Source organism: Sinocyclocheilus grahami, unplaced genomic scaffold (assembly GCF_001515645.1).
Source record: "Sinocyclocheilus grahami isolate Dianchi unplaced genomic scaffold, SAMN03320097.WGS_v1.1 scaffold678.1, whole genome shotgun sequence".
In the NCBI taxonomy this organism is placed as follows: Eukaryota; Metazoa; Chordata; class Actinopteri; order Cypriniformes; family Cyprinidae; genus Sinocyclocheilus; species Sinocyclocheilus grahami.
The window spans coordinates 52,758-66,827 of NW_015505857.1; the positions used below are offsets into that span (position 1 = coordinate 52,758).

At 37.2% G+C, this 14,070-nt stretch overlaps 2 long non-coding RNA genes across 2 annotated transcripts; both read left to right on the top strand.

Moving 5' to 3' along the window:
- Nucleotides 1-2,624: 2,624 nt before the first annotated feature.
- On the top strand, nucleotides 2,625-2,981 carry LOC107559210 (uncharacterized). The gene is made up of 3 exons (XR_001605580.1): nucleotides 2,625-2,663; nucleotides 2,765-2,848; nucleotides 2,963-2,981. It is a non-coding gene; the product is annotated as an uncharacterized lncRNA (long non-coding RNA).
- Nucleotides 2,982-3,855: 874 nt separating this feature from the next.
- LOC107559209 (uncharacterized) lies at nucleotides 3,856-4,521 on the top strand. The gene is made up of 3 exons (XR_001605579.1): nucleotides 3,856-3,885; nucleotides 3,961-4,022; nucleotides 4,443-4,521. It is a non-coding gene; the product is annotated as an uncharacterized lncRNA (long non-coding RNA).
- The last annotated feature ends 9,549 nt before the right edge of the window (nucleotides 4,522-14,070 follow it).

Sequence of the window (14,070 nt, forward strand, 5' to 3'; positions counted from 1 at the left end):
CCACCGTCAGGCCGATCGGGGCGAGGCTCGGTGACATTGCAGACGGGGGTGAGTGCTACAATCCCCAGCGTTTCAGGTCTCCGTGACTTATCACCGCCTAGATGGGCGTCGCATTTTCCAAAGTACTCCTCGCTGCAGACTGCAGCGCGGTGATGTCACGTACCTAGTATGTGTTTACCAGTGTTGGGGGTAACACGAAACAAAAGTAATGCATTACAATAACTGATTACTTTTTGCTGTAACGCAGTAGTGTAAGGCATTACTAATTAGTTTTCAGTAATATTTTACTCGGTACATGTTCAGCAACGCATGCGTTACAACACACGTTTAGCCTAAAATTGAATTGTTCAAAGAAAATAAAAAAACAGCAAGACTGCGAGATATTAACGAATCAAGAATGCCACAAGTAAGTTCTATTTCCTGTTCGTGGTCAGTCAATAGCCGCGTGTGGTGTCTAAGTTTGTAAATAAAGACTAAACGACAGCTTCTGATATATTTGTTTAGCGATTTATTTCATTCATCTCCCTCTCGCTGGAGGAACTTTGTATTGTGTGACGTAGTCCAGTGAAGGCGTGTTTAGGGCGGGGTTTACAGGAGTGCCGCGAGGCTACTGGCCCGACAGTGGAAACGCGCCATGATTCCAAGTAGATTTCGGCCTCTCTGTGCTCGAGGTCCGAGGCTATTAGCCCCGCCCGGCTCGCTGTAAGCAACTGGCCAGTGGAAAAGCGGCTAATGGGTGATGGCAGAAGACTGTACATGCGCGAGATGGACGTATGCGCATCTTGTCATGGCATTAGAGTTTACATATAGTCCTGTTGTGTCTAATATGAATAGACCCAAGCTATTCACAGATATTGCCAGATAATCACTTTACCTCTACCATACTTTTAACAGACTTGTATCGTTTGCGATTCTGGCTGTCATCCTTTCTTGCATTGTCTTGAGCCTTCACTTGGCCAATTATAGCTATATTGTTAGTAGCATGGATAGCCCACAGTCATTATGCTACACCATATATCCTCTACTGGATATAAAATGCTCTGCAGTACATTTAGTCATTTTAGAATGTTAAGTTCTACTTCTGTAGTTATTTTGGTGAAAGTAACTCAAAAGTAATACAGGAGTCATGTAACGCATTACAATTCTGAGACAGTAATGTTGTAAGGTAAGGAATTACTTTTAAATAACAGTAACAAGTAATCCATAATGTATTACAGTTTGGAAGTAACTTGCACAACACTGGTGTTTACGTATGTGCATGTCTATAACACGCATGCACGCCGTACGTACTGCCGTTAATGCGCATGTACAGGTCAGGTTCATTCACTTCCGGATGTATGGTGGATTCAAAATTCGGTGGCAGTAAGTCAAAGAACATTAACTTACTTGTGTTTTTTTTAAAACAATGTGTGTTTGTGTTAACGGTTTTTAATTGCAAGGATGCTTTGGTCATAATCATAGATGGCAAATGTGTACGATTTCAGACATTTATGACATGTTTTATGATATGTGTTAGTATTCGAAGTGACAGGGATTCTGCTGCTGGTCTTTAAAGGGCCTTTAAAAGTCTTATTTCGCCTAAAATGAGCCTTTAGAGATGTCTTAAAATAGAGCAGAAAGACTTATATTAATAAAGTAGGCTAATGACACTGATTGTTGTCATCTTTTTCATTAACTAACACTATCAAATATTAATAGATACTGTAACAAATGTATTGCTCATTGTTAGTTCATGTTAATTAATACATTAACTAATATTAACCATTGACACCTTATTGTAAAGCGTTACCTCTTAAATTTACCTTCATGTGACTCAAGAAATCCTTTAAATGTGAGATATAGAAACCTTTAAAAAAAAAAAAAAAAGCGAAAACATGACCAATGTACACATGTTAAAAATACGTAATGTGATGTTAAACTGGATGTTTTTGGTTATTGTGAGAGCATTACTAGACATATAATGCATCAAATTTTATTCCATCTAAAGGCACACCTTCAGAATCCGTTCAAATTGATGACAGACCCTCAGGAGACAAAAAGCAAAAACATTACCAATGTACGCATGTTCATTTTTAAAAATATGTAATGTGACGTTAAACTGGATGTTTTTTTTATCAATTTATTTACACTTTCATGTACTCCTCAGTCCCTTCTGAGTCTTCCACGGTGGGTATTACTGCTCTACAGGATGTGCAACCGAACAAGGCATGCTGGAAACAGTCACCCAGTACAGTCCAGCTGAATCAGGTAAGGTGTTTTTTGTTTGTTTGTTCGTTTTGTTTTGTTTTTTAAATTACTGTTAGTTTTTTTTTTATTGTTTTAAGACTAACAAAAAAAGACACATTGTAGTACTTTGCTGTTATTTTCATAGCTAAACCATGCCTTAATGGAGACGGGACCAGCCGGTGAATTTTTGGCATCTGTTGGAACTACAGTCCTAACCAGGATGGATTTCCTTACTTTAGGGCACCAAAGTGATGTAGAAGCAACAGTGAGATGCAGCAAAAATGATATATTTTTACCCTTTAACCCATGCAGCACAGTATAGTACTATGTGCCCTTTTATGTCCTTAAATTTTCACAGATTGTAAATGCATTTCTTTGAATGTTAACAGATTTTAAATGCCTGTCTTTCTGTTGTGAAGGATATTGCTGACCTTCAGGTAATACAAAGACTTCCCTTGATCAAATATTCTGTATGCACGATGTGTGGAAAAAATGGGAATGTGGTTCCTTATTTAATTGTTGCACTTTTACTTAACAGGGCATAATGGTCCATGTCTTTAATTCATATGTGACAGTGACTTGGTTGCCACCCTTGTGCGCAGACCCAATCTGCAATGTTCCTGTGAGTATCATTGTTTTGTGACTGAGGCAGTATGAAGCCATTTAAAAAAAATTATATTCTAAATAACTTATCTATAAATGTCTAAATTGATTTTATATTTACTTTTTTATTTAGGAAAATCTAGCAAGTCATGATAATTCTACTGCCCTCCTGGTCAGAAAATCATTGGAAGATCTGTGTAGGTCTCAAAATAATTATCTTTAATGATCAAATAATCAGAAAATGTTTAAATGTTCTGCTTGGGTATTTCATACCTTACAAATGTAAAGGAAAGTGCTAGCACTTGACAGTTGATGTCAAAGTTACATTGTTTTAGAACATGAAGCCAAGAAATAGAGAGATCTATTGTCTTGATTCCCTTTCCGGACGTGGCTTCAGTGATTGCCGTTTCATGAACAGTTACAGGTCTTACGAGTGAAATGTTCAAAGTTCATGAGTTCAGGGTTATGGTAGTTCTGTTTTAAACCATATATCCCCATTTTTGTTTGCTATTTTTTAAACTTAATTAATTAATTCAGATTTAGCTGTCTTTTCGTGTGTTTTTAAAATGTATTTTTTACTTCTGCTTACTTACACTTTTAAATTACTTACACTTATATGATATTACTCTTAACAGGCAACTATCAAAATGTGTCATTCCTGGGCCATGGAGGGAGTACAGCTGTAATGACATTACAGTAAGCACCAATTATACTAAGGCTTGCCAGCTTTTGATGTTTTAATTTCTTTATATATTTTATATAAATTATGTATGTGTTTTTTTTTGTTTGTTTTTTTCTTGTTGTAATTTTCAGGGCATTCCCAGACAACACAATTCAAATAACTGTGGAGTGTTTGTGTTGATGGTAAGCCATGCAGTGTTGTAGCCTAAGTTACACCAGAAAGTATTATAAATGTCCTACATCTGAAAGAATTTGCATTTGATGTTTTGTTTATTGGTATTATTGAATAGAAAACAAACATTTTGGTATAGGATTGTACATTGTCTGCTAAAATGAGCTTTATTGGTATCGGAGGGGCATTTTGATTTCAATGAAGTAAGTCTTAAATTCCAAAGTCATTTATTTAGAGATCCTTAGTTACCATTAGCTCACCAGTGCTCTATTTTACAGTATGACATGCCAACAATTAGAAGGTGGTGGTGTATGCTTCTGCTGAGTAATTATCCATTGAAGTAAGTCAGATCAAGCTGTACTGTATGTGAAATGTTGCCAACTAATCTGTAAATATAAATTTAACAGTTTAAATTAAATAGTACGAAGAAGTGTTTTTATGATGGCGCATATTGCTGCCACATGTTATGTTGTTTTATGATATAATATGTTGTTTTTATGATATTTCGTTTTAATAAGATAATTGTCATTTTAACAATAACTCGTTATTACGAGAAAATATGTCGTTTATACAACATAATCGAGTGGACAAAATAAATGTTTGTGGCAGCAATGCGCTACCGTGTGTATGTTTTAACTATAAAGTGCAAATAATTTCATGACATATATCCGTCTAAACCTGTGAATTTCAAATCTTCTTCTGGGGATGTCATTAAGATCAAACTCTCTTCATAAGCTCTTTATATTTTAAACATTTGAAGGTCAAACGCGGAACGAAAACAACTCAGAAAAAAGAGGAGACTAGAAAGAGCAGGTATGGGTTCTACTTTAATTCTTGTACAGCACAATTAACAGGGTTTTGACATTGATGCTACTCTTATTACTCTCCAATATAATCGAGTGGACAAAATAAATGTTTGTGGCAGCAATGCGCTACCGTACGTTAACTATAAAGTGCAAATAATTTCATTACATATATCAGTCTAAACCAGTGAATTTCAAATCTTCTGGGGATGTCATTAAGATCAAACTCTCTTCATAAGCTCTTTATATTTTAAACATTTGAAGGTCAAACGCGGAACGAAAACAACTCAGAAAAAAGAGGAGACTAGAAAGAGCAGGTATGGGTTCTACTTGAATTCTTGTACAGCACAATTAACAGGGTTTTGACATTGATGCTACTCTTATTACTCTCCAATTTGGAGGCAATGGAAGCCCCTCCCCCACCTCCACCTGTTGATTACTTGACCAAGGTAAGCACAGTATAAAATCCTGTCAGTCTATCAGTTTCCTTTTTTAATATGTGTTAGAAAACACTCTCTGTCTTGAGATATGCCTCACCCCTCCTTTTTTCCCCCTCTCTCTTATTCCCCCTCCTTTCTTTCCCTCTCCCTCTCACTCTCCCTCCTCTATCTGTTCTCTCTCTCTTGTATGGTGTTTTAATGTCTCTTACTCATATTCGAGGTAGGCATCACCTTTAACCATGCTCAACTTAGCTGGTCTAGACTGCCTCAGGACCTGAGAGATTCGTCGGCTGTGTTCACCGTCGTAGTGCACGCAACGTTAGCGGATGCTCAACTCCCTCCTGATACCTGTCTGCTACAATACGCGGACGACATCCTCGTTACTGGTGCCTCTGCGGACCAGTGTATTATTATCTATGTATGAGAATGATACATTTAGGATTAGGGAACTCTGCAGCGAGTGGTTATGTATTCATTGTTTATTTTAAACAAAAGCGGGCAACTGTTAGAAAACACTCTCTGTCTTGAGATATGCCTCACCCCTCCTTTTTTTCCCCTCTCTCTTATTCCCCCTCCTTTCTTTCCCTCTCCCTCTCCCTCTCCCTCCTCTATCTGTTCTCTCTCTCTTGTATGGTGTTTTAATGTCTCTTACTCATATTCGAGGTAGGCAGGCTTAAATGTATACATTAGTTGTTTGGTTCAAATGCTTCTTTCCCGCTCCCTCTCCCTCTCCCTCCTCTATCTGTTCTCTCTCTCTTGTATGGTGTTTTAATGTCTCTTACTCATATTCGAGGTAGGCAGGCTTAAATGTATACATTAGTTGTTTGGTTCAAATGTCCAAATAAGGAGATGAATGCTAGGATTACGAGGTAAAGGAGTTCATGCTGAACTGTGAGGAGGGTTCAGCATTCTTGGCCAGGAAGTCTATTCCTAATATGTACATGTTTTTCTGTATATGTGGCGATTTTATACAAAACACATGTTCTTGGCCAAACATCCTGTATGTGTATGTCACCCTATCCTCATTGGTTAAGAGGGTGAAACTCCCCTCGACGTGCCTATATAAGATCTGTATTTCTATGAATAAATTGAAGTATTGAGAATACATTTGAATGTGTGTTTTCTTACTTCCCGGCCATATTTACACTTTAAGGAGACTGAGAAGATTTCACGGTGGCAAAAAGAGATATCGAGGGACCAGTTGTTATTTTTATTAACAATATGTCTTATCTACAGTCACATTTTAGACTGACTGTTGGTTATTTTGGACAGATGCCACTGGAGATCCTTGGGCAGATCCTGTTGAGAGTGGTCTCAGACGATGGAGACATGGCCTTTATGAGACTTTCTCTCACGCGCAAGCTTTTTAGGGACATTGTCAGTGAGACAAAATTCAAAGAAGAGGCCCACTTCATGTGGCTAGACAGTAAGTTCTTTAACGTGTAGTGAGTACTGTAAAAAGTATTTGAGTGTCTGTCTGTCTGTTTGTCTGTCTGTTTCCTCTCATCTATCTGTCTGTTTTTTGTTGGTAGACTGTATTGACATCAACTGTAAAACTTTCAAATAAAAAAAAAAATTCAAACTTTCAGGCTATGCTTTCTCCAACCTAAATTTAAAAAAAAAAAGTGTAACCTTCTTTTTTTAAAGTTAAACCTCTTTTTTGGCTCATTTTACCAGTAAAAGAAAACATGCCTAATAATTGTGCACACCTGAATGTAAGGAGTTTTTCACTTCCAGCCTTCATGGACAATTATACAGGTGCATCTCAATAAATTAGAATGTCATGGAAAAGTTCATTTATTTCAGTAATTCAACTCAAATTGTGAAACTCGTGTATTAAATAAATTCAATGCACACAGACTGAAGTAAAGTCTTTGGTTCTTTTAATTGTGATGATTTTGGCTCACATTTAACAAAAACCCACCAATTCACTATCTCAACAAATAAGAATACTTCATAAGACCAATAAAAAAACATTTTTAGTGAATTGTTGGCCTTCTGGACTTGCTTTGTTGTTTTAGCAATGCTTTAATTAGCATCCATATTTATTTTCCAGTCTCTTTATTAAGATAAAAACAGAAAATAAAGGTGATACATAAACAAAATGTAAAAAAAAAAATCTGAACAAAATGGCTTCATTAGCCAAAATCTGTATGTAGTGTGATCATCTGGACTCCTTCCAGTTTTTCAAAGAAGAAACTCTCCAGAAGTTCCTTCTGTTGCTCAAGTGTAAAGGGGGTCATGCCAAATACTTGCCACTTTAGCCTAAAGAAGCTGTTTTACTGATTTTTAATATGGCATACAAAGTTCATGTATTTTCTTGATGTTTTACAATTAAGAGGCTGAGAAAAAAAATTATATATGGTCTTTATAGCATTGCTAAAACATCAAATGGTGGCCTAAGACTTTTGCCCGATACTATGTATATAAAACAAATAATTTCTAGACATTCACAGTACATTGTGGACTTATAGACATTTAGTGATACTTTGAGATGGTGACAACATTCATAAATTAATTTAAATATAAAGGGATGAATATTTTGTGAATATGTGTGGCATAATGTAAAAAAAACACTTTAAAACATTAGTTTTATTATTGTGTATCTGACTTTGAAATGCATACAGACCACATAATGGAATGCCATGGAGGGCTACTGCTCTGTAGGGTTTAGTTCCAACACACCTGTCTGTAATTTTCAAGTAGTCTGTTATTAATTGGTTTGATTAGATTGTTCAGGTGTGTTTAATTAGGGTAAGAAAAAGACTACAGAGCAATGTTGACCTAAGTTGAACTTGAGACTGCTTGCTCAAACTGCCTTCAGTTTTGCATGAACTACACAGAGTAACATAGTGGATAACCTGGATAAAAGAGCCTTGGTCAAGGACACACTGGTGGTGATCGCTGCAGAGATTGAACCAGCAACATTTCTGCTTACCAGTTCAGAAGTTTAGCTCACTACACCACAAAAGTAATAAAGCTACACCACAAATTAGACTGTAATTGTAAACAATTAAATTAGGCAAGAAATGGAATGCTGATAATATGAATTTTAAATTTTTTAATTTATTTAAACGTTTTATAGGTAGTGATGCTCACGGAGAGCAGGCACACAGATGTTTGGAGCAGACACAGCAGTTGCCATATTATCCCGCGTGTGATCTCCCACTCTTGCCTGAGGGTTGTGGGGTTCAGGGGGTCCGTCATCATAGTCTTCCTCATTCTCTGCCTCAATGATGTCCCCATTGAGAAGAGCGAGATTGTGAAGCACTGCGCAGCACGCAACAACATCAGGCACAAAGGCAGGGCTGATCTCTAAGGCCTTGAAGAAATTAGAGCGCCAGCGTGTCTTCATCATCCCGAAAGCTCTCTCAACGATGTTCCAGGTACGGGAGTGCTTGCTGTTGAAATGAGGCTGCACAGGGTTCTGTACAGGCTCTCTGTATGTCGTGATGAAGCAGATGGGTGCACTCAGACAAGGATAGCCACCATCCCCGAGGATGCACTTCCCTGGCGGTGGGTACAGGCTGCCAGTATACACAGGACTGTTCCTCAACATCCTGGCATCATGCACAGACCTAAGATATCCCACAAAAATATCAATAAATATCCCTTGGTGATCAGAGATGGCCTGGAGTTGGATGGAGTAAAATTCCTGTTGTAGTAACCGTGGGCGTTCTTTGCTGGAGGTTTCATTTGGATATGATAGCCATCTATTGCACCAACTGCCCTGCTGAAAGCTGGTGACCCAGCCAGCTGTGCAATTCTTGCTCCCACTGCCTCCAGATCATCACCGGTTGGAAAGCAAATCATCCTCCTCAAAATTCCCAGGACTGCTTTGCTCACTCTGTGCACAATATTATGCACATTGGTCTTGGGGATATAGAAGGTCTGTGACACTACCCTGTAGGATACTGCATGGACCAGCCAGTAGAGGAACACAAGCACCTCGATGTCCCTTTCCCTCCCATAGTCAGATTCCAGTCTGAGTGCACCAATGAGGGACCTGATGGACGGCAGAGACAGGTGAAAGTGGGCACGGTGGTCAGCTGCTTCATCCAAATAAAGTCACAGAATCTGGACAGCTGTGTTTAGATGGCAGTAGGATGTAGGGTTCACCACCTGTAAATATGTGATCGTTAGAATGTGTTGACTTGTATTCATTTATTGTGATGCTTAGTTTTATTCAGTCATTTACTAATTGTTGTTCATGTTTCCTATTGTTGTCTAAATAATATATAATTGCATTAATGAATGCATTAATTCATTGCTTGGACTGAAAATTTATGTATTCACATTGGTTGAATTAGTCTATTATGCATGCATAGTTATTTCATATAACAATACAAAGAAATTACATTTGTGCTTGTTTTACTAAAATATTTAATTTTCAGTACGAAAATATGCAATATAATTAACTATTGGTCAGCATTTATAATTTTTACGAAAGTGTTGGGGTGAGCTAGCAATGCAATTAATCTTGGGCTAATTTGAATTTTCAAGTATTGATACTTACATTTTTCGAGTGTAAAATCAACAGTCTTCTCCAAAGGCGAGATCTTCGAGCAGCTGCCTGACGTCTCCTTTGTGAAGACAATATTGCAATCATTTTGTTCAAGAAAACTGTACAAGGTGGTATGGTTGTCATGCTACTGATGAAATCAAGTGTTAGTGCACCTGTCAGTCATATCTTTTAAATTGTTGTGCTTGGTATAACGTTGCAGGTCACATGATAACGTCAACACAGATTCATCACCCATGTGAGTAAGCCGTACAGTAGGTGGCGGTAATACTCCTAAGTAGTGAATGGCCATTAAAGAAGAAGAAGAAGATAACGTCAACATGGCGGATGAAGTCCGGATCTCATTCATACTTTAGGAGATTTGGCTGTAGAGTACGTACTCTTTTAGCGCTTGTTAAGTACTTATTGAACTTTAGTACCTACTCATTGAGTATGCGATTTCGAATGCAGCCTCTGTGAATATGTAAGTGATTGTTGAGTATTAGTGATGAACCTGCTGTTAACAAGCAGAATCACTGAGGTAAAGAGAATCAAGAACAGAACACTGAAAAGAGACGAATGGAAACACAAGACATCACAACACATTATTACACTAATTACTAACCAGTTTGACTTTATTTCTGTCATACGTTTACAGAAGCTCTTATTGAGAATTAATAGAGGTTCAGATGTTTGTGTTTTATTGAAAATGTTTGGTCTGAATTACTGTTTTGGTGGTCAGTGTTTGCTTTAGTTGGGCTCCTGACTTTTTAATATCAGCTATTTCTCTGGATGTTATAATTGTGGTTGTAAAAAACATTTATTACAGCAAAAGAAGAGAAAATAAGATGACTAGTGAATGCTTATTAAATCCATAATGAAAAAAAAAATTGCACCACAAAAGAAACACACAGATATGTATCACAGCAATGGTAGCAATTAAAAAAAAAAGATAAACTCTTAATATCACAACACAGACTTCAAAACGTCACAATAAAAACACCAGCAAAATAATACATGCAAATAAAGAAAATTGTGAGTGCATGCTGGGAGTTTAATTTTATGCTGGCACCCAGCATGCATTGCAGAATGAAACTTTTGTCACCATTGTTGAGATTCCTGTGCTGATTGTTAATGTCTGTGAGGGTCAATGTGAGGCAGGATTTCAATTTTTTTTTTTAATTTTTAAAAATGATTGATTAGTGAGAAATTGTTTAGTCTCATGCTGCAGAATCACAGAACTACTACACTCTATAAAACACCTATGTGAGTAAATATTAAACACTGGTTCAGATCAGAGATTCAGACGAGTCCACTATAATTACAGCATCATCATAGCATAACCAAAATCAACTGAATTTCTTTGCGCCGTTAGTAGTTATTACGATCCACGTTATGTCATTATTTTTGATTGATGACTTTGACATTTGACCCGCCCCCTTAGGGGTTAACCTTATGACCTTTTTAATGACCGTGATTAACCTGTGACCTCAGCAATGAATTAGGTTATTGTCCTTTAATGTCCAGCAGATGTTTAATGACATCTGTTTGTAGCACACATCCGGGAGTGACAAACTTAACCTGTGACCTCCATCATGATGTAGGATATGGTCCTTTAATGATCAGCGGATGGGTTTTTGTAATATATCGTGTCACACCATAATTAGCCCACGATCTCCATGGTTGAGACATGAGTCATGTTTGAACTCGATCGCCCGGGGCCATCTATGGACCACATGTGTTCGTGGAGTTCCATAGTATACTTGTATAAATATAAATGTATAAAAAAGAAAAGAGCTGATAAATAATAAAATAATACAACGAAATAACTCAGATTATAATAATTTATCTCTCTCACACACACACACACACACACACACACACACAGGCATACTATAGGACCTGCTTGTTTAAGTCCAGACAAGGGACGTATATGTGCCACAATCTCTGGTCACTTTAAAAAGTCATCAATCAAAAATAATGACATTCCGTGAATCGTAATAACTACTGCCGTTACAAATGCAGTTTTTGAACACAGTTACAACAGACAGAAAATGTCTCAAGGTTCAAGGGCACAACTAAAGCAAACACTGACCTCCATAACGCTAACTACAAACTTTATTATTTTCAATAAAACTTTTATAATTTGCAATAAAACTACACTGGTTTCACACTCAGTGTGAAAGGGTCTTAAAGCTGAAGCTGGAAGTCAGTTGTTGTTCTTGTATTGCTGCTTGTTTCTTTGTCCTTGAGTGATTCTGCTTGTTATCATCAGGTGTTCATCAGTCTCTGAATTCACTTCCTTTTATTCAGTCGGTCAAGTAAACTCATGTAAGGAAGAGTGAATCAGGGTAGAGGGTGTGATTTTGCACACAGCCTCTGAGTGTTGACTTTGAGCTCTGTTAATTCACAGTATATTCCTGTAGGCTGCTTTTTCGAAAATGCCAAATATTACCCAGTATGCATCGTTTTCTACAGAATATTACTGTTTTTATAGAAAATGGTATGTTACTGTCAGAATTTGGCCATTTTTCTACAGCAAGGGTTAACAGTGTGTGCAACTTAGTTACGAGAAACGAGAAATCAATTAGGTTCTCTGTGTGGTACGATAGAAGACAGCCGTATGATTTCTTTGAGCGTGTTCTGGCCACATGACTGAGCGCTCGAATAAACGCAAGGGATTTAAATATTAGTCCATTTATTCTAAGCAAGTGCAAGCAGCTATTAAAAAATATTAACACAAATATGGGCGTTTTTTTTCTCCTCCGGTGAGTTGTATTTGTTGTCATTGTAGGCTACTTTGCGTGTCCCAAAATTTAAAGCGCTGGCACATGTAAACACCATATCAGATTAAATAACGTCTCATGTAAACAGTCCACCGAATCTTTCAATCGGAATGACAAAAAAGTGTACATGTAAACGTGGCTTGTGACAGGTATGATTTATTACGTTCTTTTCCCACTACAGCTAGACTGAGTCGTCTTGTCATTAATGAAGTGCATATTTACATATACGAGCGATCATTTGAAGTGTATTCTATGTTGTATACACAGCGAAAATAACCTGTATTTGACAGAAATTACAGAATCCTCAGCAAGCAGACTATCTACATAGCATCGTGAATGTTTATATGGTTGTCAGTGAATGGGACACTAAATATAATTTTGGCTTTAATAAGATTTTCTCAGTAAATAGGCAGTAAACCAGGTGTTCTCTGTGATTTTTGTTCATTCTGACAGCAAAACACTTGAATGCAACAAGTTTGTAATCACGACTTCTGAAATAGGAATTAGGAAATTTCAGATAGCATGTGAAGGCAGCATTAGGCCCTGGTATTAAATTTAATATTCAAGATGGTGCCGCAGACAGCCGCCTCAGTGCTTGGCTCTGCAGTGTTTGTACTGTTTTTGTTAGTTTTTCCTGTTTTTTGTTTCTGAAATATGATCAGTTTTACCAGGGATGAACTGTTGAACATTCGGCAGAACACACCACAAAATCTACTACCAGATTTCGATTATTTGGACGTTTTGCTGAACATAGTAGTTGGCGGAGCAGTGGCGCTGATCAAGCACTTCAGGATGCACAGACGGGGGAAGCAGTGTTTCCCCTAGGTTTACGGCTTTGGGGGGGGTAGATTCCGTTTTTTTTTTCTGGACTCCTTTTTAATGGTTAAATTACATTTTATGAATCAAAAAGCATGTCTAATTAATTAAAATCATGAAACTTAAACAATTTAACATAAATTTATTAAAAGTTTAACAAATATTACGTTTAGGGCCCTATGAAATGTTTTATTTGTCCAACCTTATGATTTATTGTAACCAAATTGTTTTAGCATGTCTAATTTGAAAGCATAAAACAAGTTTAATTTATTCTTACAATAGCCTTATGATTTTTTTGCTCAGAAATTCTGTGTTTTATATTTACATTTTGTTTTAAGGCATAAAACATTCATTTAATCTATCTTTTAAGTAATGAAAATTAAACAAATTAAATTTTTTGGAAAATAAAGGTCATTTAATATTACAATTAAAACATTGAAGAAATATTGAATTATTCTATTCCTTAAAAATAAGGTTTTAATAATTTTAGTTGTAGTAGTAGCAGTTTGTTACGTACATTCTACTCAACAATAGTAATATATTTCTGCCAATGCCTTCAAGTTAAACCAAACTTTTATTTTGACGGGTTGCCGTGAATACCTTTACATTTCTGTGTGTGTGTGACATGAGGATAGTTTTACTCAAATGAAACGGTCAAGTGCTCATGAAGTGACTCTCAGAGCAGTTCTGTTGTTCATGTATTTATGTCCTCATTAGTGAGACGGCAGAGGTTATATCACCGGAAGCGGTACCGTAAAAATAATGGCAGGGGAAACACTGGGGAAGCGAGCCGCACACTCGTGAAGCTCAGACAGCGTAGATTTCGAACACCGTTGCCTAGCATCCATCTAGCAAATCTCCGCTCTCTACCCAACAAAACGGACAAACTTCTGCTCTCCCGGACAAATAAGAATTTCTCACACTCTGCTGCTCTGTGTTTCACGGAAACCTGGCTGAATGACGCCATACCAGACAGTGCTTTAAATCTGTCAAGCTTCCAACTGTTCAGAGCAGACCGCGACGCAGAATCAACGGGGAAATC